Below are 21823 nucleotides of genomic sequence, written 5' to 3'. Positions count from 1 at the left end.
CCTGGATTTCTGAAAAGATATGGATCAGTTGCAACAATCCGGAGAAAAGCAGTGATGGTGACTTGCTAGACATCTAGAAAACATGGCTAGGAGGAGAAATCTGAATAACTGGTATTGTTAAAGGAAAAAGAAAAACAAATTAATATAGGAGAAAAAAACAAAAACAAAAACAAAAACAAATAGGTTAAAGGCTATCACAAAAGGAAAGGTAGTAATTTGGGCTTGTTTAAATTCACTGCATTTAGACTGTGGCAGTAAATATTGAAGCTGGATATTAAGAAAAAAAAAATCTATGGATTAGGACAAATGGGTAAGCTAACTTAAATTTAAGCATATGTTATGTGTATAAACACTTGGACAGGATCCCATAACTTCTATTTAAAGAATTTTAAAAAATATAAAAAAAATCTCTTCAGAGATACTGGCACAGATATACACTATATGAACATACAGCAGTATGCTAATAGCATTTCAAGTTTGATTTAACTCTGGAGATGTTTGAACAGAAGTAGTTTAAGTATGGTTATAGTGTACAGCAATATTGGTTTTAAGGTATAGGTTCAATAGGAAAGTTAAAGGTGGCTTATAAAAGCTCTGTGGGTATCTACTAGTACTGCAGGCAATGGGTAGATGTCCTGCATTTTTCACTGAAACCATCTTTGTTTAGGGAGAGGTACTGTAATGTCAGGGAGAACAAGGGAGTGCTGCCTTCTGCTGGAACCAGTGATTTCAAACTTGCCAGAGCCAATTTTCCATTGATGTACTACCAGATGAAGACGATTTTCTGTATAGAATGGTTTAGGTTGGAAGGCACATTAATGATCATCTTGTCTGAACTTCCTGCTATAGGTGGGAACACCTCCCACTAGACCGGGTTTGCCCAAAGCCCCATCCAACCTGGGCTTGAACACTTCCAGGGATGGGGCATCCACAGCTTCTCTGTATATGACATGTATGTGACCCGTTCCACTGCCTCACCACCCACATCCTATTATTACCCCAGCTTGTGATATACACAGTATCAAAGCTTTTTTCTCCTCCTAACTTTTCAGGATTCCAACAATTTACCAAAGGATCTTTGCTTACAACTGAAACATCTTTGATGGAATAGCACATTTTCATGACATTTCTTTAAGGGAAAAATTGCTTTTATACACCACCAGTTTTCTGAAATGTGGGAAATGGTTGGGAAAGCTCTTTTAATTAGATATACATTTTAATCTAAATCAAAATATTCCTGTTGATAGGATTCAAGGTCTGCACCTGAAAATACTAGAAACATAAACGTTTCATTGTTTGTTGACTTTCAGGTTATGTTTACACTAATTAGTCTATTGCAGCTCTATATTCAATAAAATATACATATAGGTGATTTGTATGTTGCTTGGGATTATCAAATCAAATTGAAAACAGTTTAGTTATCAATGGGGTTAGCTAATATTTTCTAATATACGATATCCATTGGTATGGATGTCTGTTCTCCAGGAAACATCAGTATTTTTTATCAATTTAGTTTGAAAACATTTCTGAAATATGGAAATGCCTTCACAAAGTGAAGTTCTGTTTTTACCACAATGGTAGATAATGCAGTCAGACTCTGCTACATGTTTCAGAGCTGTACACTCTCAAAGCTCAAGGATGAGTGACCTTCTCCATGGGCTGAAGACCTTCTAAACTGATAAAATAGGAAAATGCTATATGATATGAGGAAAAACAGATTGCTGAATACCAAAATAAACTATGCAAGACTCATTTAAATTAACTATAATTCTGATTAAATTCATTATAGGCACAGATAATTTTTGGATGTCAGTCTCTGATATTCTCTGACCCATAAAACAGTCATAAAATGAAGCTAAATAACTGAAAATTTACTTATGACTTTTTTTTTTTTTTTTTTTTTTTTTTTCTTTTCCCTAGAGTCTTTGCCCTTTGAATTAACTCTGGTCTTAGAATAGGATTTACCTGGATTTACCATCATTGACTTCTGCAATATAAACTATTCCTCTGGGGTTCTCCTTTTTTTTTTTTTTTTTTTTCCTTTTTTTAAACCATGGCATTTTTACTGTGTACACAATCAGATGAGTCTGCAGTATGACACAGTGGCATTCTTACATGTGTACATCTGACCACTAAGATACAATTTCATACTTATTAGGATACAGTTAGGAAGAAAGAGATAAATGAAGAAGGACTCATATGAAACAAAGCCAGGGGAGTATCTAACAAAACCTTAGACAAGGTTTTAGGATATTATTCCTTCCATAGACTTTTCAATAATAGTTCACAGTTACTTACACAGAGTCTTTGATTTGGTGAGAAAAGGAGATGATTAATTAAATCTTGAAAACTGGGCTGTGCAAACCCTGTAGGAATTTGTGAGCTGAGCCCTGAAGTTTGCTTAATAGTTGTTGGATCCAAGCAAACACCTTCAGGCTTGCTTGGAGGACAGAGTTTAAATACAATAAATAAATAAATAAATAAAAAAAAATCTTCAGTCACTCTAAGGGAAATCTTTCACAACCTTTTAACCATCCTGTCTAACTGACAAAGCCTGGAAACTTCACCTCCTATTTTAGTAGTTTTGTAAACTACTTGTTAACTGTATGTGTGACATGTATGTGACCCATTTTTTGCTTTTATTTTGTGCTGTAGATGCAGAAAAGAAAACAACCTGCAGTGAGGCAGGGATCAGAGATGTCTGGAAGTTGACAAAGCTTGGCCAAAATGATCAGTTTACTGCTTGTTTTATAAACTATTCTAAGAGAATAATACATATATATATATAATGTATAACTATAAAACAGAGGAGTACCTATTACCTTTTGGAGTATTCTTGAAAAGAGAGATTAGTGTATTGAATTCCATGGATTATTACACCACCACTACTAAATGAAATGCATATCTCTAAAAATATGAGGGAAAAAAAAAAAAAAAAAGAGATAAATTGAATAAAATTAAATGCTCTTAGGAATCCTATCGTAGCACCCATTTAATATGTTTCCTCTCAGTTCCTTTTTAAAGATCACATCTTTTTTTAAAAAATGTGTTTGGGCTGGGGATGTCTGGCTGTATCTCACAGCCTTCGAGAACAACAGAGCCTGCACAAACTAGAATAGATTCAAAAAGTTCAAGAGGTGGTAAGCAAATGAAGGGTGAGATTCACGTAAGAGGTAAGAATCTGAAGTGTTACAGACAACCTGAAAATAAATAAATAAATAAATAAATAAATAAATAAGAGAGAGAGGGAGAGAGAAGCAACAACAGACACAGGAAAAAAAAAATAAAAATCCCTGAAGGTCACTGGAGATTTTGGGGCAATCCATAAAATCAAGTTGTTAATAACTCAGTCTGGAAGCAAGGAGTTGCTCTGCAAGGACAGAACAAATAGAGGAAGACAAGTTTATACTTTTTTTTTTTAGTTTTATTCTCTTTCTTGTAGTCACCTTTGTAGTCACTTAAAGTTTTACAGAAGCTGTCTATTCTAGTTCTTGTTCAAATAAAATTTGGCTTTTGAGATTATAAGCCCCCTAGGTCTTTTGGGGATGCTCATTATAAGAAAAAAAGTTTAGGTAGATTCACCTTAGACCTCTGAATCCTGTTATAAACTCATTTATACCTTTGACCTCCAGAACATCCTGGGGCAAAGACAACCACAATTTAGCTTTGCATTCACTTTATCAACAGCATTCTTGATTTTGTAGGCTACCACCTTTTTCACAGTCCTCTCTTTTTTCTCCTATATGGAATTCGTACCTACAATTGTCCTTGTAGCCATCCACTGTACCTCTTCCTAAATTGTTATGTAGCCTTTTTGAAATGGGATTTTTCAGAACTGCAGGAAGTATTGAAGATATAAGAATATTGTGGATTAATGAACTTACATAAAGATGTGTTCTATTTTGGATAAAGTAAACTGCTGTGATAGCTTTATAAAACCAATCTGTTGTATTTGTTTGTGTGATAATAACTTGAGTTCATGAAGTGCTAATGAAATTATTCCAGTCAACAGTGAATTGGTAACAAAAATATCTGTGATATAAATAAGTGGGTAAATGAGGATTTTCCTATTTCAGACAGAGAAAGGAGGCAGACTGAATGCTCTCCTGATGAAAGTTGACAATAATGTTAATGATTAGCTTGGGATGAAAAAATTTCAGTTAGCTAGACAGTGTTTCTGTTGCAGAAGTTAAAAGAAACTTGCTAAGAAGTCTCTGGGTATTTGGGGTGGGTAGAAATAGTTCATTAGCACATTTTATGCTACCTGACCTGAAAGAAAGCATTTTTTTCAGTGAAGGAGAGCTTTTTTGTATACTTTGTCAAAATTTTGCCTGTGCTATACCTAGGTAGATCTGATGCCATGTAAATAAACATGGTAGTCATAGTAATAATAGCCTCAGCATTCCATGGTACAGATTATTATTCTGTGAAATGAATATAACAAGTCCCACAAAGCTTCTGTTGACCTCAGTCAGTCAAGATATTTAAGGCACTAAATATTGCTCTGCTGAGTAATCTACCATCTGTTTTAATAAAGAAGCATGAAAGAATATTATTTAATCAGAACAATGAGCAGAGACCATGAAAACAAATATTTTTTAAAAATGGAGGGAACGAATGCAATGACATACAGGGCTAGAACTTTATTTCAGAAGTCCAGCCTTCTGCTGCCAAATGCTGCATATAACTCAGCCTCAGCTGGAATTATTGCGTGCAGTATTAAATTCTGTACAGACCCCAAATTGCAGGATCAGGTTGATTGCATTTACACATTGATTTTCATGCTCAGATTCATTGATTCATCTCAGAAGGAGAAGGACTCTTCTGAAACTAGTAGTGTTAAACTAACATGAGCAATTGTCAGTTATCGACACTCATGATATGTTTCATCAACTCTCTGAGAATCAGATTTGTTACAACACCACTGCATTTATTTATCCCTTGAATTCTACCATGTTTCTTTATTCCCAACAGGTACAGAGGAAGCCAGATGGTATGTAAGGGTGGAGAGGTATAAACATAGACGAAAGGAAGGAGGGAAGGAAGGAGGGAAGGAGGGAAGGAAAGAGGAAGGGAGGGAAGGAGAGCAGGAAAAAGGAAGGGAGGGAGGGAGGGAGGAAGGAAAAGAGTTCTTGTACTGTTACATTTCCAACTCTTTCTCCCATCCCTACCTGGGGAGAGTGAACAAGTAGCTGTGTGGTTCTGAGCTGCCTGCCAGATTAAACCACAAAACCTTCAGAGTAAAGAATTTCTTCCTTATGTCTAATCTAATTCTACCATCTTTTGTTTTAAATCTGTTAGCTCTTGTCAAATTACTGTACACACTAATAAAGAGTCTCTCTCTTTCTTTCTTATAGGCTCCCTTCTTATAGAAGGTCTCCCAGAGCCTTCTCTCCAGGCTGAACAACCCCAACTCTCTCAGCCAGCATAACAATACATTTGAGAAACACTGCAGAAATGAGCGTGCCATTTGTTTTGTGAGAGGTCCACCTATAGAGAGGTCTTTGGTGGCAAAAATCTTTTAAAGAAACATGTAAATTTACGTAGCAAAGCCAACAGAGATTTGAAGGCTTCTTTAAGAATAATATATTCCCTTCTTGTAAAGGTCAAGTTGTGTCTGTTGCTCTCAGCCAGTTATAAAGAACTCAAACTTGGCTCTGTGTGTTACCACAGAAGCTTTCCAGAACATTTTCCCAACTTAAAGAAGAAAACAGCAACAATGCTAATTGAAATAAACTGTCACAAGCAATGAAATGCTCATTAACTCTAATTGCCAGCACTTTCACTTTTCATGATAGTTACGAAAGGATAAATCAAGGGAATCAAAAACTTTAACAAACCTGCTAAGAAATCTATGCATTTTGACATCCCTTGCCCCCTTCAGCCAATGCAAGTAGTAGAAAATGAGATCCTTGCTGTGTTTCTGTAAAAAAGAAAAAGACAAGAAACAGCCAGCCTCCGCTGACTTCTTCACCTCCATTAAGCACTGACTCCTCATGAAATCTGTAAGTAGCTCTGTCCTATATGAGACGGTGAGAGTTTCTAGCTTGGAAGACAAGCTGCACACTTTGTTTTCTGTTTTTGCATCTGCTTTATCCCAGCCTAATGAAATCATTCATAACATTTAATTTTTAATTGAATTAAGAATTTAAGAAAAAAAAAAATAGGGAAGAAAAGGTAAACCATGTCCCCTTCTTTTGCTCAATCATCTGTTAAACAATTTTCTGAATAGGAAAGACTATTGATTGTCATGCAGGTAAGACATGGCAAAATCCATCCCCAGAAAACCTGATCTTTCCCTAGCAGCACTAAAAGCAACAGATAATCCAACAGGTAAAGAGCATCACATGGCCCATGGTCACAGACTAATCTTAATTCAGAAATCGTTGGTTTTAATGTGATATCTCATTCTACAGACCTAAACAAATCCTTTCATCTCTGCTGTTTTAATTTAATTTTGTTTTTAATTTATAAACTCTTCAAAATTAGGAAGCTTTCCCATTTCATGAATTTTAGCACCCATTGCAGCAAACAGGATCCCTTTATTGGTTTAAGGAGTCCAGTAACAGTACAGTAATTAGTATTAAAATGAAGAGGACAGGTAAACTTTCTTGAGCATATCTTTATACCATTTTTTAAGATTTCAGCTATGTTGAAATAAGCCTTTACCATGTTTACACCATAATTTTTAACATTATTAATTTGTTGACACTCCACTAATTGCTACAAAATGCAGAAGATGGCCTGGGTAGACCTGAATCTGGCTTCTGGTGATAGGATTAACACAAAATTTCATGTGGTGAATGTTCAGGAAAAGAATAAGATTAGATGGAAAGATTATGGTCATGTATGTTTTTCTACATTCTTAAAAATAATTCAAGGGATATGAATAATGCCATTTCCATATGTCCTTTGTATAGTATTCGCTTTAAACATATATTTCAGAATTACATTACACCTGCAGATTTCATTTTGTTAGAAGCATTAGCAGATGCCAAAAACCATTTTAAATAAAACAGCTCAGTGGAACTGGGAAGTAGTAATGCACTGTTTTAAAAGAATCCTGAGGGATTTTGAGGAAACCATTCATTTATCATAATATCTAACTCAGTTCTTCTGGAACAATCATACACATTTTCTGTCTTTTTGTTCCTGTTTATGGGAGAGATCTAGTTTATAAACATACAGTTTCAACAGTAGAGGCAGATGTTTCTGATAACCTGGAGAGCTAGATTCTGTGCTTTTAATTTGGACAGCTGAAGGGCATCATTCTTGATAACTTCAAAGACCCACCTGTCTCTATTGCTTCTCTTTATGGAGAACTTCAGCAACATCTTCAGAAGGTCAAAGTTAGATGCTCAAACTGGGTGGATGGGACACTACTTGATGATTTGCTGCTTGTTACGTGGTCTCTAGACCATGGTGTTGACCTTCTAGAGAGCTAAGCTTTATAATATTTATATGGGAGATATAATCTTAGGCCCAAAATGTCTTCAGTCAAAATACAGAAGAAAGAGACATGATGGGAGGGAGATGGAAGTGGAGAAAGCAGATGTGAATTTGAATAAGATTTTAGATATGAGGCTGGAAAAAGAAACCACATCTATAAAGACCCAGAGCAGTAACTGCATCTGCAGACCACCCTACCAATAGCAGTGTATTAAGTACAGTCCTAGAGACAGAGAGCAAAAGGGGGAGAGCATAGTAATGGCAGCAAAAGATTTAGAATTAGACCTCTACCTTAGCAATCCTAGAAACAGGTTCAGTTTGGGAAAGAAGTGCACGTCCCATGCTGACTGGACAATGCAACAGGGGAGAGGAGAGCACCAAACTGGCATCCTGTTCTGAACACTAAAACGCTTCATTGTTTTGCTTTGGCTTTTGATATTTTATGTTAAACTAAGACTTCAATTTATCATATGCATAAAATGTATAACAAGCCTTATTCTTGCTGCTAATAACTTCTAAGCCACATCTTATTTTTTTTTCTTTCTCCTGCATAAAAGCTACTTTATAACAACAACAAAACAACAACAACAACAACAAATAAAAATCTGCTGCTCAGGGTTGTCTAGGAGCAATCTGCATCAGTGATTGGATTATGTACTAACAGCATTACTTATCCCCATCTGAGAGGTACCCTACAGGGAAAAGCTCCGAAGAAAGACACTGCATTAAGGGAAGATTTGGAAGTCTGATTGCATTCTGTTTCCATCTCTCTGCAGGGCTGGCTGTCAATGGCATTCAGAGTCGCACAGCAGAAAAGGAAAAACAACTCCCTTTCTTTACCATTGTGAGTCATCAGTGATTGAAAGTATCTTTACCCCAGTTTAAGGTCTGGTCAGGGGATGAGATCCAGAGTTCACTGAGAATTTGCGTTGACTTCACAGAGGTTTGTCTATGGCCTGTATTTTTCAGGTAGAAATTGATTATTTTATACTGTCACGAAAGTGAAGGAAAATAGTGCATAAATCTTATAGTGAAGATGGAGTTCATAACTATAAACATTCTCTCAAGCAGTGAGTCTGAATCCAGATGGTATACAATATTAAACTAGAGAATCTGGATCCAGATGGTATACAATATTAAACCAGTGATATCTCTCTAAGCACATTTAAAAATAATTAATATTGCCATGGATTTCCTCCAGACTTTTTCCCTATCATGAATATAGAGCAGTATGTTCCCTTAGGAGGGGAAAATTGCAAAGTTTTCTGTGTTAACCACTAAGTAACCTATTTACTTTCATCATCATGATCCAGTAGGTCATGGCTTGAATTCTAAGGATTGAAAAGACCATCAGATCTCAATTGTTTTCCACTGAACAGCTTCATGGAATAGTGTCCCAAGTGTGAGAGAGCTTCCCCAAACGTCCTCAAAATTTGTGTCACAGGTTTTGTCTTAAATGTCTGGAAGAATCTCCTAGAACCAAAAACTTATAAAATTAATGTCATTTAAAATAAGCATGAGAACATGTAGAAACACACGTAAACATAGAAAGATGAGGGGGAATGGTTTCAATATAAAATAATGTAATTTTAGATTTGAGGTTAGGAGGAAATTCTTCACTCAGAGGGTGTTGAGGCACTGGAACAGGTTGCCCAGGGAGGTTGTGGATGCCCCAACCCTGGAGGTGTTCAAGACCAAGTTAGATGAGGCCCCAAGCAACCTGATTGAGTGTGTGGCATCCCCTGCGGCAGGGGGTTTGGAACTAGATGATCTATGAGTTCCCTTCCAACCCAAGCCATTCTATGATTCTATGATTCTGTGCTTTGTCATACCTAGGCTTCAATTTATTTAGATTTATAAAATCCTACAATCTGCAATACAAGAAAATCTTCACATCTTGGAAAAGTTCTAACTTTTCTGTCAGAGTACTTTTTTAATTGTATTTTTTTAATTTGAATATTGGTTTATAAGATTGAAAAACAAGACACTTTAGAAATTCAGAGCTAATTGTCTACTATAACGTCTTAATCTGAACAAACAGAAAATAGCTGCATTGCTTGCAAAAGGTAGGACCAATTTAAAATCTTCACTCATTTTATATCACATATCACAGAGCAGCAGCTGGATGGAAAATCAAGAAGCAAAGATGAAGAATGCAAATATGTCTACAAGTTAAAAACAAGACATTTTCAACGGAAGTTATTGCTCATGAAACAGGGAGATTGGTGTCTATTTTAACATTTGAGGGTCAGAACCTCCACAAATATCAGATAATTTAACTCCAGTAAAGCAAACATACAGCAACTGAATATCTGCCCTTGGGATTTCATATGCATCCTTTGTTTATTGTTTTCTTTTATGTGAAATAAAATTAGCATAGCATACTTTTTGCCCTTTCTGAATGAAAAAATGTGCAATGTTTTCTGTTGTTGAGTACTGGCGCTTGTCCTCAGTTTTTATTCAAGTGTTTTTATGCTTAAAAAGTTCTAGCATCCCAAGGGACTACTGAATGAGGTTTTGCTTAACTCAGTCAACATCTTACTATGTATACAGAGATTAAGGTCTTACTGGTATCAAGTCACAGTTACCACATCTGGGCAGATTTCATTACCATATTTGCAAGTTTTCTGTCATTCAAGATTAGCACAATATGATCTATGATGATTAAAATATTATATATTTTTTAAATTACTTAGCATCATGGTTCAGCCTATTAGACAATCTATTAGCTTTTAATTTTGATTCAGAAAAGTTTGAGATTTAATGCTAACTCTACTACTTTTACTTTTTGAATCTGCACAAGTCACTTTGTCTTAATCTTCTCTAATAGCTGTGACTTGAATGAGGATTGCTGAATGTCCCTAACAGCTTCTAGTGTCACTGTCATCAGAGCAGCAATAATAGCAAACAACACCACATTACAAAAAATATCTCATAAAAACAGAAGTGGTAATTTGTATATTGCAGTTTCAAATATTTAGACAATTGACAAATATTTCCTTTGTCTCTGCAGACCTTCAGCTTTGCAAAGCAAGCTAGAATATATTTCCAAGGCAAAGAAAACAAAACAGAGGAAAAAAAAAAAAAAGATTAAAATGTGACAAGGTAATATTACTAAGCTATGTATGTTAGGTATCTACAGAAAAGGAAATGATAGCCTTTCTGATTGAAGCAGCATCTCACAGGGTCACCTAAAGATTTCAAAACAATGAAGACAAGTGCCAGAATATTTTGAATTCATCTTGACTGTGTTAGAGATGGTAGCAGATGATTTCGCCTCCAAAGTCAGAAATAAAACCAATCAGCTGCAAAAGCATTTGCTTTTTTTTTCTTTTTTTTTTTTCTTTTTTTTTTTTTTTAAATCTATTTCTTGTCCTTCAACTTAGTGTGTCTCATCGATGAACAATATAACCTTGAAAAAAGTGTTCTGCGTTCCTTACTCACAAACTTTGTTTCTTTTAAGATACTGATTCCTTATAGCCCGTGACAGGGATATTGCAGACCTCAGCTTCATAGGAACAGATACTATGTTTTGATACTGTTTTATAATAACCTGAATTTCTATAACTGCAGATCCAACCTGCACTCCATATTTACTTGCTTGCTTTCCCATCAGCAAATCTGGATGCTGGATGACCTTGAGGGAAGAGCATTGTGTTTAGATGGGTTGAGCTGGAAAGCTGTGACTGTGTGTGTGTCACTGCTTGTGTAAACTCAGCTCACCCAGGGTATCACTTTACTGAGTAATGAGCTGAGAAGAGAAAGAAACCAGAGGAAAAAACACATGCAAGAAAGGATTGAGTCCATCTGGTCAGACAATGGAGAACGGACCACGATGCTGCTCTGCTGCCCTACCCTGTTACGGGAGATTATCTGAACATGGGATCACAGGAGGAGGCACAGACCAGACCATCCTTACGTGCGTGAGATGCAGCGATGCTGAGCTGGGAATGCACGGGATGTAGGCACTGCCCGTGATAAGAACATGAAGGGGAGCCAAACAAGCAGACATGCTCTGAGGAGCTTGGCAGCCCACAGCAGGACCCAGCCAACATATGCTGGTTTGGCTGCCTGTAATACCCTGTTGTGAATTTTCTGGGCCAAATGGAAGAATCAGAGGCCCAGACTATAGCCCATGAAAGAGGATAGACACTGGGGAGTCCTTAGGGGCTTTCTGTTATTGCAACAGATACAAATGCCCTGGTGTTAGTTTCAGCCTCTGGTTAGATGAACACTAACGAAATTGCGTGTAGCTTTTTCAAGCTCATGGCAGCAACTGGAAGAAGAGAGCTTTCTTCTCATTCTGTTGGCTCCTCAGGGAACCACGGAAATCATCCTAGTATGCAAGAGATCTGCACTATTCATGACTCCTTTATAATACCTGCCAGTGACATATGCACCATGTCTAAGCTTCAATCAAACTTCAGAATCCTGTATGTCACTCATCCAGTGCTACTCATTTAACAGCACACATTATCCAGCCCATTAAGGAGTACATAAACAGGATGCATAGCTGTTTGGCCCAGCCAGTTAAAATCCCCATCCCCAGTCTTGTCCTGTCTGCAAAGTTTAGGCACAGCTCAAAAGCCAGCCATGGCAAGAGAGATAGCTGAGCTTCTTGCTTGTTGTTTTGTATTGTTTTTTAAATACACAACTCAGTATAGACCACTGATTTCTAAGAATGATACTTCACCATTCTTGGGAGTCTAGCACTGGAATTAAGAGAGTCTAATGACTCTAGTTATCAAAGTAACTTGCATGAGACGCAACAGCAGTTTGTTCCCTCTGGTTTCCCACTAATGTACTAATGCAATGCAATGTAATGAGTGCAGGAGAGTTTACCTTCACACGGACATTTTTTCAAGTGATGTCCTCAGCTTCTCTTAGAAGACATCCATTGATGTGATTACACCAGTGAAACTGGAACAACATGACTATATTTTAGCTGAGGATCTACTTTACTGAACACACCTGAAGATGGGAGCTTACAGTAAAATGTAATGTCAATGAATAGAGAACACATTTTCTAAACCTTCATGGAAAAATCTCTAAATAATGGGACTCTCAGTGTAGTGTTCATTTGTTCATTTGAAAAGGACTCTGATTTAATCAAGCCATATCTAAATCCCTACCTGAATCTTGCATCTAATTATGTTTTAGAATAATTTTTTATACTCCTTTACCCCACCCCCACTTAGGATACTGGCAGAAAATAATGAGCTATAGCAGTAGGTAGGTGTTTAAACCTCTTCTGATCTTGAAGATGTAGAAACAGAGCAAATGAAACCCTCTGTGGTTGAGCTCTGATGTGTGTAGCAACACAAGCAGGACTCTGGGTGAGGGATTGTTTCTATACACTTGATATGCAGAGGATGACACATGCAGGAGCACCTATTCTCTCCACATTTGTTTGTCTAATTTTGATGAGGCACACAATGAAACAGCACATCAAAGGAACAGCATAAAGCTTTGCCTGTGGTGGTTTTGTGCCTAAGCCAGCTGTAGAAAATTATATCCTATCAGAGAAATCGTGGACAACAATGAAGGCAGCAATGAATGCCATGAGCTAAAGATGTCAGCACAGACCATTCGGAGTTTGAACTGAAGCCCACTGCAGCCTTTCACATCATAGCAAAAGGTTTTGGACTGACCTGCTGAACACAGACCTCATTGTGAGGATTCCTTCTTCATCTGGACCCTTTCTTTTCCCAGCTGACTACAGCCTGAAAGAAGTACATTCTCAAGAAAACAAGATCATGTGTTACAGATACTTCCAGTAAGGAAAGAATATACTATAAACAAGCATTTTAAAAACACTTTTCAATGTTCATTTTATTCAGGTCTTTCCCATTATAGTAGGTATTGCCATTTTTAGATTAATCCTGGCCATAATCAATAACCTATACCATTTTTACCAATAAATAAATAAATAAATATATATATATCACAGAACTTCAAACAGTTCCTAAATGAGTATCACTTTTCTGCACACATCTTCACGTGGCATTTTAAAAGTCAGTTTCACAAAAATGTACACTGATAAAATGTCTCTAGCAAAATTGTAAAAATATTATTTGGTCAATATGGATTTTTCCAGCAGAGAAATGCTAAGAAGTACATCACTCAATAAAACTCAAGATTTCAGTAAAGTTTCTTCAGTTCAAACATGAGCTGGCACAGGAGTGAAAACTGGATGCATATTTAATAAATAGGGATAAATATACATCAGTGTGATTCCATCTATACTGTAATGAAAGAGGTCAAAGCTGCTTACCATTACCTTTCCTGCTGACATTCTGGACTTTTCCCTTTGCAGTGAAAATTCTCTGGCAAATCTGATGTAAATAGGGGTGGATTCCCCCTTGTTAGCACATCCCTTCTTTATATACACCAGACCTGGTTACCAGCACTAGCTATCTTGGAAAACAGGTGCTTTACCTCTGAACACAGTGAGGCCTGATCTTTCAACCAGGTTTAAGTAGGGTTAATGTCCTCTGAACTCTTAAATGTAATGGTCATAATTTGTACCTCCCCACCCTTCATGTTTTCAGCACTACCATTCCCTATGCAGTAGCTGCCAGATGTAACCCCATGGGTAGTTTTACGTTAGTCTTAGACAAAGCAATTCCTTGTACTGATGTTCTGGATACCCAGAATATTTTAAGGATGAAAGGTGTTATGTGATATGACTATCATTGCTGTACCATCAATCTCTGTTGAAAGTGTCTGAAAGATCCTTCATTATCTTGTTAGCTGAAAGTGATTAGTTTTGCTACTTTAATTATCCTCCTGGTTTCAGTTTCTTCAGGGAAGGGAAGGGAAGGGAAGGGAAGGGAAGGGAAGGGAAGGGAAGGGAAGGGAAGGGAAGGGAAGGGAAGGGAAGGGAAGGGAAGGGAAGGGAAGGGAAGGGAAGGGAAGGGAAGGGAAGGGAAGGGAAGGGAAGGGAAGGGAAGGGAAGGGAAGGGAAGGGAAGGGAAGGGAAGGGAAGGGAAGGGAAGGGAAGGGAAGGGAAGGGAAGGGAAGGGAAGGGAAGGGAAGGGAAGGGAAGGGAAGGGAAGGGAAGGGAAGGGAAGGGAAGGGAAGGGAAGGGAAGGGAAGGGAAGGGAAAGCTGTGTCACAGGAATCATTGTTGTACTACATATTTACATGATGTTCCTCCCATTTGACAGCAAAGCCTGTGGGGAAAAAATCAGAAACCTCTGAACTGTCTTATCCCTTTCCTTTCCTTGGAGGAATATAAACTGCATGCTGACCTTAGTATCAGCTCTTTGCCTCACTCTGTTCTGCACTGTCAGTCATGACACTTTCAGGTAAATATATTTTGGGGTTTAGATCACTTAGCTTTCCAGCAAGTCTCCCAGGAATGTTTAATTTGACCTACTCAGAAACAAGCTTTAACTTAATTTTAACAGATTTTAAAAATGTGACAGTGGAGAGTGGAAGAAAAAAATCATCATTCAGAAATTGAACCAAAGCCCATGAAATAAAGCTCTTATCTACTAAAAATCGTGTCTTCACTAATGTCTTCTAACTTAAGACATAACATGGTATCATTCATCTTAAAATTTCATTTATTCAAATAAGTGCTTAAAAATAATATTTTTCACTTCCTATGGAAGCAGAAAACCCAGCTGAGTACTTACTTTAGTCTTCACTTACAAAATAATATTATAAAGGCAATAAAAATGTGCACAAATACCAAGTGAGTTAAAGAAAAAATTTTCAGATGTACAGTAATATATATATATTATTATATCCTAGACACATTGAGTAAAATTAATCTGCCCTGTCATTGGTACCAAAGTTAGTAGCATAAGTCTATGTTGTCAATAGAGTGAAACTGGCATCTCCAGAAGACAATTGTTTTCATCCAGAGAGAGACGCATGTGACAGGTTACATGAATTGCCCTTTGGAGATGCTTATGTCTCTGATTAGCTATGGAGAGACTCTACAGCAGCATTTTGAAGTTTGACTATTCCATTATAGGTACCTTAAAGAAGGCTAGATTAGTCTCACTGAGAATGACCTTCCGACATGAAGGCCAGGTGTCTAACTGATCTGTTAAAAAGCTCTAGAAGCACCAGAAAACTCTAGTTAACTCCAGTCCAAACTCAGAAAAGAGAAAATAAAAGGCATTATAACCATTTAAAATAGAAAATAAGAATCCAAGGGAAAGAAAATGATGGCATTAAATAGGAAATATTGGACTAGGGAGTAGCAGAAAGCTAACCTCAGCCTATACAAAGTCACCTTTGAATAGTCACAGGCAGTTAATGCTGCAGGGAATGAGATCCAGAGCCTGAAAATGTCACTTTATGCATTGTTAAAAGCACCTGTCTTCAACACAAAAATAAACAAATGGAAAAACACTATGTGTATTATAGCAGAAATGAACTGGGTGTTTTGAGTTTTTCTTTTTCTCAATGTTGCAAATACATATTCAAGGCATTTAACTATTACGAGTAACTGAATGTTTATTACATTTCTATCCATGTCTTGAAATCTTCCACTGGACAAAATTTATTGTCTCTAATCAAAAGACAGCCAATGTCATCTAAAATGTAACATGCACAGTAGCAATGTTTATATTTGCCTTTATCTTAAAAAAAAAAAAATAAACTGAAGTAAATCCTGATCCTAGTCTTACTGTAGTAGCTTTGTCAGTGGAGCCTTTCACGATCAACGTTACCCCAGACTGCTGGCAAGTGTCATGAACTATGAAACACATTAGTAGGCAAGAGGTTTGAATACAACCTGGGTCAAAACACAGAGCCTTTCTAACACCCAACTCACTGAGAATTCAGTAAGAATTTAAGAGTTGGCAATAAAAGCCTGAGGGGTGCAGTTTGTAAAAGGTGCCTGGGGGAGCTGGTCAATGATTAGGCAGAAAAGAGAGAGTCTTGAGGCGGAGAAGTGCAAACAAGAGGAAGCTTGACACTGAAGCTTTCCAGTTCTAACAAGGAGTTAGGAAGGGGTAAACACGGCTGGTAGCCCCAGCATACTTACGCAAAACTGGCATGGTTAAGATATCCCTTCTGAAAAGAGTGAAGTGGGTTTCAGTCTACTGGTTTGCCTTCACAGAAACTATTTCATGCCTAATATAATGAAGAAGAATATCACTGTTTTCCAAAGAACGTCATCTGTTCAGCTTGTCAGGATCTTGGTCTGTCTGAGCATTCAGGATAAGCATCAAGCTGCCCTTCTTTGATGTCTACATATTATTAGCTAGTAAAGGGGTTGTAGATCCTAATTCACTTTGTCTGAGTCATTCACATTTAAAAGGAATATCTGAATATTGTGTCCTACCAATATTCAGTGGGACTGCATTGTTTATGAGCCAAACTCAACTTGAAAATGAGCTTTGATGTTTTCCAAAATCCTTTTCCAAACCTACTTAAAGGTCAAATACCTTTTACTTCCATGCATTGTATCAGAGGCAGACAAAAGTTCACCTTTATAAAGAGCTTCTGAAGACTGTTATTTTTAATGCGACTTGAATTTAGATGCAGCTTGTGGCTGCATGGTTGTAAAATCAGAATAACTTCACCATAGTGTCTTCCCAAGAAGAAGCTGTGATTCTCAGTTGCTGTGAATGTAAACTTTGTTGTTGACTTCAACAGGAGTTTAGGTTCCAGGTTTTAAACTTGCATGAATTAATGACTGTATCATCAATCACTTGATTTCTCAGTTTGCTTCATTATTGTTCAAAGCAGATTTATTTATCTTTTTCCTGCCTCCACTTAATAATATTTATAATGTCTCATGAAAATTAGTTTTTGAAAAACACAAAAGCAAGGAATGAAAAACAGGACCTCCTATCGCCTCTCCAAATAATCAAAAGCTGAATCTAAATAGTTCTATGGCAACAGGCAGAGAAAAGTATATTTTCAATTACTTTATTTCCATGTATGAACTGCACATCTAAATCACACTTCGTGAATAAGTAAACAATTTAATTTGTTTTTATTTGTGTGTGAGTGTGGTTTTCTATTTTCTTTTTGGTAAGAAAAAACAGGAAGAAATGGGGAATAATCAAACCCACCCAGCATTGGCAAACTTTTCTCATTACACTCTGAGCAATAGCAGGATGGGGAAAATAACAGATCATTATGTCTGATGAGTATAATTACACTTTTTCAAAAAAAAGGGGGGGAAATCTAGGTTTATCACTACACCTGGTTTTTTTTATAGATACCTTTAAATTCCGCTGAACATGCAGCAGCAGACAAATTATTCCTTCTCGCTGTTTGATGGCCTCCAGTAATGCTTAAGAAAAATTGTTTTCCATTCCACTGAACTGTAAAATAAACAAAACAAACCCTTCACTAAATGCTCTAAAGGCCAAAGGGTCTCAGTGAATGAACTTCAAATGACTGCTTTGCTCATCATAGAAAAAATCCATTATGTGATTGTGTTTAGAAATGGTCTAGCATATTTTGGGCGCTATGGCATTTTAAAATAATAAGGATTAGAAATAAATAATAAACTGGTGAACAGGCAGAAAGTAAGTTGCTCCCTAAATCTAAATACAAATGTATTTCAATGTCATTTTCTATACACAGAGAAATGCATAGAACTAAATCAGTTCTATCATTTATCGTGAACATTATGTTTTCCTGTACTTTTCAGCTTACTTTCATTCCTTTCATGAAAAAGAATCTCATGACCTTTTCAGTATTAGCCTCAAGACATAGCTGAGCTATTCTTTTCATATAGAAACCCAAGACCCCAGCTGGCTAGCATGAAAGCTAACTTTGCCGACAAATCTCTAAGAAAACATGTGATAATGTTCATCTGTATTTTGGGGATTTTTTTTTTCTTTTTACAGAAGCTATCAATGCATCTAAATATAACAGTTTCCTGTAGGTTTTTAGGTTTAACCAGTATCCTCTGAGACCAAGCACTAATTAACATGCTGTCCTGAGTGTTATAGGCTAATAAAAGATCGAATATACAGCAGAATCATAAGACTTTCTGGTAACTGCCTTTCTTTTACTGCTTCTGCTAGAAAATGTACTACTGGTGTTTTAAGATTTCTTACCTCTTATTCATCATCAGAAAATAAAATCCCTGTAGTATCTGTTCTTTTGTAAGCTCCATTAGGAGATGATTTCCAGTCTCTCAGTAGGATTTCCAAGAGCTTCACTGTGAAGTTTATATGAAATTTCTTTATAACAGAAAAACAGTCAGGACAGAGCTTTTCCTTAGAAGATTTTTTTTTTTTTTTTTGTCAAGTATGTTTCTCTTACTGGTTCAAAATCATCAGGAATATCTATGGATAATAATAGATAATGAATACAGAAGATAAGCTTGAGTATCCAGTGATGAACTTCACATAATACTCCCAAAAAAAGGACTTTGGAACACTATTTAAGGTATCTGCAAGAGCTCTTTAAAACCTACCCTCACACCCATCATTGTCTTCAGGTGTTCAAATACTTTTAAAATAATGGTCTAGGAACATAACACCAGCATTCCTCTGATACTAAGTGAACTTTTATCCCTCTTCATAATGAAGTAGATCTCAGTAGAACCTCTGTCTGACCAACCACCAGATTGCTAAAACAGGTTTTTCTACCAACAACAGATACAACTACTGGGAAAGCAGGTCTGTGAGCCTCTAAATATAGCTGCCACCTATCCACTCCTACTTTTGTTCTTTGTAAGAGCAGAAGCCACTCAGGTTGATTGTATAGGAAGAAACATTATGCTGTCTGGGTTGTGTATATCCTCCACCAGATGCTGTCCATCATCAGAGAAAACTGGCAGGTCAAATGGATCCATGGAAAGAATTTGATCAGTAAGATGTCCCTTTGAGCATGCTGAGGGACAGGAATACAGAATAACACAACTTTCTTGCACTTTGGAAGTTGTAGCTACGACATACATTTCAATGGAGATTCCTGATCACACACTTTTCAGGGAAACTCTATTAACAGTAATGAACCTTCCATGCAGACATGTCTTATCATGTCTTATCCACATACAGCAGCATCCTTGTCTAATATTAGATACTCTAAATTGATTCTTGGGAAAATTGATATTAAAAGCTCTTGGTTGGAGAACTGTCAAATTACCTGTACAATAGTGTGGATTGGACAGCCCTGCGGGGCAGTATGTTCTGGATCACACAAGGCTCAGAAACTATCCACGGTCATGCATTCAATTTTGTCTCAGAAAGTGCTACACGGGCAAGTATGGATCAGGCAAAGCTTAACTGGATAAAGTACAACACAACATCACTGCTCATACCATTAATAAATCATCTCATCTAGTGTTGTTCTTGTATGTGATGCAGCAGATGTGAATGACAACTCAAAATACAAAGGGAAGGTAATGCTGAACAGCTACCAAATGTGACTTAGTCATAGGAGGATACCTCACACAGATTGGTATTACTGGGGAACAGAGATTGATATTACAGGGGAAGTGGAACAGAAATTCTTTAGCGTCTATCACTGCCTAACATGTACTTGGCAAATGCTGAGTTGATGTTATCAGGATAAGACTATGACTGCTTCCAGACCTATTCTATGTAATTGCATTTGGACATGGAGGTGTATGGAAATGAGAAGACCTTTCAAACTACTGGAGAACAGTCACATGAAAAATCAGAAAGTATTGATGCTTTCTGTGTTTTTCTATAGCCTAATAAGACTAATTGCTTGGGTGGGCTCCCACCATGAACTGGTCATTAAAAAGAGCAGGTGAAGTAACTATTATCAAATGAAATATGGATAACATCAAAACTATGCATGTACCACTCTTCTAGCTCTGCTTCTTGCAGTAAAAATAGCTTTGAAACTTGCAATACAATTTTCCCAACAAGCATATAAATAAAGCCACACCTAATAATACTCTTCTTCCTATCCAGGCTGATTATGGCTCTGGGCAGCCTGCTCTAGTGGCTGGCAACTTTGCCCAGAGCAGGGGGGTTGAAACTAGATGATCTTTAAGGTCCTTTTCAACCCAGGCCATTTCATGAGTCTACAATTCCTTGACATACTGTGATGGACAAAATTTCTTTCTGCATCTATAGATATGAAACTTTTCTATCATTCAAAGAAAACATATGTTAATTCCAGAAAGCTCTGGAGAAATAAATAAATAAAGCTTGCTTTCTCTGGCACGGAATTAGTTTCAGCAATAAATTAAGCTACTATATACAATATTTAGAATTGCTACTGACTCTGAAGACTCAGATAATCCCCACAGAAATAGCATGTCTGTCACACATTTCTCTTGGGTTATGGTGCCATTTGCCAATGAGGGGAGATCTTTGATAAGAGAAGAGCTATTCAAGATGATTTTTTCAGTACTCCCACAGAAGTCAAGACCTAAGCAACTTCTTAAATGTTGACAGAAGGCATGATAGGACCAGTTAACACTTCAGCACATTTTAAACACAATTTTGACCTATGAGCTTGCTGTGGAACCCAGAATAGGATTTATACCCACTCAGTACAAAATAAGTGACAGGGATAGTAATAAGTGATAGTAAGACAGACTTTTAGAAACATTGCCAAAGCCCCCAGAAGAGGCTTTACATCTTAACTAAGAACATTCAGACAACATTAAAGTCCTGGTAGACTATGGACTTCTGACAAAAATTAAAGATACAAGTTTTCTATGGTCTACAGCTATGTTAATGTACTAAGCTGAGAGGGCATGGCCTGGGTCACTAGATTTCAAACATCGATGCTATTCAGGCTTTAAAACTGTTTAGAGGCACTTATGACTTTGGTCAAGGTAATTTTCATATGTCTACATCATTTTGCATTGTGAAAGAATTTGGCAGTATGGACAGTATCCAGCCTTGAAACATGAGTACTATGTATTTTACAATTTTACGCTTTTTGCTGACTGAAGTGTAAAATTAACTTATTTATACCCAGCTATTCTGCAACCACCTCAGGATACCTCTCAAGCCTTCCTGTTACAAAGTCTTTAGGACCCTGAAGATCCATAATCCTCCCAGCCTAAACATCCTTTTCTTTATCAACACACTTAAAGCTATTTCTTTTAACCCTTCTCATTTACCTTGTCCCAAATTCCTCACATGAACATTCACCCCTCCCAATCCATCGCCACAATCCCTATCCTAGTCCTTTCTCAGAATCTTCATTTTGATTCATTCCACCTTCTAAATCTTATTCTACCATTTTCACTTTGACAAACAGTTCTTAACGATGCCATGTACAGACTGATTTACCCAGTTCAGCCTGACCTCCCTCCAAGTTAGTATAGTGGTGAGTATCCCCGCCTGTCACGTGGGAGACTGGGGTTTGATTTCTCAATGGGGAACCACACCTCCTATATATAGTTCATCATGATGTCAGATGGTATGGAATACCCCTTTGGCCAGTTTGGGTC

At 37.0% G+C, this 21823-nt stretch overlaps 1 protein-coding gene across 1 annotated transcript in view; it reads right to left on the bottom strand.

Moving 5' to 3' along the window:
- Positions 1–18486: 18486 nt before the first annotated feature.
- The window catches only part of TDRD15 (tudor domain containing 15), a 135203-nt gene continuing 131866 nt past the window's right edge, over positions 18487–21823 (bottom strand). The window contains exon 5 of the transcript XR_014691367.1: positions 18487–18595. The gene's annotated coding sequence lies outside the window, so the exon portion shown is untranslated. The remainder of the gene's footprint in view (positions 18596–21823) is intronic.

The sequence above is a fragment of the Aythya ferina genome (assembly GCF_964211825.1).
Source record: "Aythya ferina genome assembly, chromosome: 3".
In the NCBI taxonomy this organism is placed as follows: Eukaryota; Metazoa; Chordata; class Aves; order Anseriformes; family Anatidae; genus Aythya; species Aythya ferina.
Note: the sequence above shows the minus strand (reverse complement) of the source record. Positions and strands in the feature narration are given on the sequence as shown.